The sequence below is a fragment of the Archocentrus centrarchus genome, chromosome 13 (genome assembly GCF_007364275.1).
Source record: "Archocentrus centrarchus isolate MPI-CPG fArcCen1 chromosome 13, fArcCen1, whole genome shotgun sequence".
NCBI classification, from domain to species: Eukaryota; Metazoa; Chordata; class Actinopteri; order Cichliformes; family Cichlidae; genus Archocentrus; species Archocentrus centrarchus.
Genome location: NC_044358.1, coordinates 29,330,049 through 29,332,631, shown reverse-complemented (window position 1 = coordinate 29,332,631; position 2,583 = coordinate 29,330,049).

The following is a 2,583-nucleotide window of genomic DNA, read 5'->3' as shown; positions in this document are numbered from 1 at the left end:
TACAATCAGATAATCTTCTTTGAGCAAGCTCTTGGTAACAGTGGGAAGGAAGAGCTCCCTTTTCTAAGAGAAAGAAACGTCTGGCAGAACCACGCTTAGGGAAGAGCAACCATCGGCTGCAACTGGCTGGGAGTTGAGGGAACAGAGGAAAAGAAAAGAAGAGAATAAAGAGACAGGCCACAATACCAACTGCAGGAGAGAGAAGACAAAATTTAATGGCATGTAGTAGTGGTGTATGAACACAACAGGAGTGGAAAGATGGGAACGGAGAAGAGATGCTCAGTGCATCATGGGAAGTCCCTCAGCAGCCTGGGTTTATTGCAGCATAACTAAGGGATATCTCAAGGATATCTCAAGGATACCCCTTTCTATGTGTCTGCCTCCTGAATCCAAACTGGGAGCTGGTTCCACAGGAGTGGGGCCTGATAGTTGAAGGCTGTACCTCCTATTCTACTTTAAGAAACTTCAGGAGCCACAAGTAAGTCTGCAGTCTGAGAGCAACGTGCTCTATGATATGGTATTATGATGTGGCCTGAATTTTAAAATCAAATCTGGAGTTTCCAGCTTCACGCAGTATATCAAAACATAGACTGTGCTTCATTCAATGATATAAAAAGATAGTGGATGGGGAATAAAAGCTCACCAGTCTTATTTTTCATTTGTGTATGAGAGAGTCGGTTGCTCAGACATGTACTGTGTGTGATCGATACGCGCCTGATTGTTTAAAGACACACAGCAATCTGCTTTGGGCCTGAACAATTGTTTCTTGACCTGATCACCTCTGGAATATTTTCAATGTTCAGAGAAATCCATTTATTTCTAAATTTCAGATGAATTTCTGTCAAACAAAACAGGTGGTCAGCTTTTTTCTTTTCCATGATTTAAACACCTCACATCAGAAGTGGTGTATACGTGCAATTTATTTCAAATTTGTATTGTCTTTAATCTATTCTACTTCACCATTTTTCCTCCCATATTTCCATGCTTTATGGCTTCAACTTTTGAGGTGTACCATGTATTCTCTCTAAGTGGGTTGGAAATAATCATGTTACACTGCTGAATGGCTAAGCTGCATCAAAGATTGTGCTATGTCTCCAGCTATATACAGGGCACGCACATACACACAAACAACAGCACCCCTGGGCAGCCTGAACAGCTGCTAGATGTTCAAATGTTTAGCCAGCACACCAACAAAATGAAAAGATTGAACAAGTGTAAAGAGTAAAGAAGTGTACAAGGGACAGGAAACTCTTTGAGGATGAATCACTACTGGTGTTTACTTTGTATGCGCATGTCTAGACTTACAAGTTCAAGGGGAATTTGTGTTCTTTCATAACAATACATCATATAATTGTTTCTATGGTCTGCTTTTGTCTATGCTTCTCCCTTTCACTGTGAGGAAGTCAATTATAGACAAAACTGGATGAGAGTGGACTTAGTCATGGATGGTTCAGTGTACTGGACAGCCCAATAGTCATACTTATTTTAGCGTGCGCGCGCACACACACACACACACACACACACACACACACACTTGCACGGTCCTAATCCTGACTTCCCTTTTTCTGTGTGCTCCCAAACTGTCTCCGAAGATGGCTGATAATTCCCTCATCAGCATCTGACCTTATTCATTTTTAAAGGACACCACTGATCCCTCACAGCTCTAATGCTTCGCAACAGAGAATACAAAGGAACAAATGGATGAAAAAAAAAAAGTTTAATGATTTTTACAGACTGCAGATTTTGAAGAATTTTGACAAAAGATTTAATTGAAATATTGTGACCAACTAGAAGAAAAGATGCCTATATGAAACTACTTTGTCAAAAAAAAAATTGTTTTGGTAGATGGAGTAGTTAAGAAATGAAGTGACTGGGGGATAATGATACAGCGGCAAGAAAATGTTTGTGAAGCCTTTACAGTTATCAAGATTTAGTATCAGTGTCAGATATTGTCACTTATAAAAGTACTTTTCACACTACAAGATTAATGCCATTAAAATATGATACCTTATGCTTCAGTGTTACCAAAGCAGTTTCAGAAATAAGTCCCACAGCTCAGCAGTCATCTTGAAATTTCTCTAGGCACTTATTTTGAACTATATTCCAATTAACTATAATTTCAGGGGTCACCAGGACATGAAAACTGCATCTATAGAGTCACTTGTTGCATCAGATGAAAAAGTTTGCTGACTCTGTCCCAAAACAAGGCTTTTTCCAGATTATATCACCATCAGATTTTCACTTGGGAGCAGTGTTAGTAAAATGTGGTTCAGCCAGTAGTGTGGGGTACTATGAGTCATTATTGTTATCGTCGGCCCTTAGTTTTTGTTATCTTTGTGTGCATTGTTTTATTGAGTTCTTATCTATTTGTGGTGAACACATATGCAGTTCCCTTATTTGCTCACTGCTGAATTACTGGAAGACTGTGTTTGTATAACCTCTGCTTTGGCTGAATTCCCATAAAGCCTATTTTTGAATAGTCAAAGAGTTAGACACAGACCCACATGTGGAGACCACAGATCTTACAAGACACCACTTATCAGCCATGCACAATTAACATTTCACTGTGATGTTGTTGGCTTT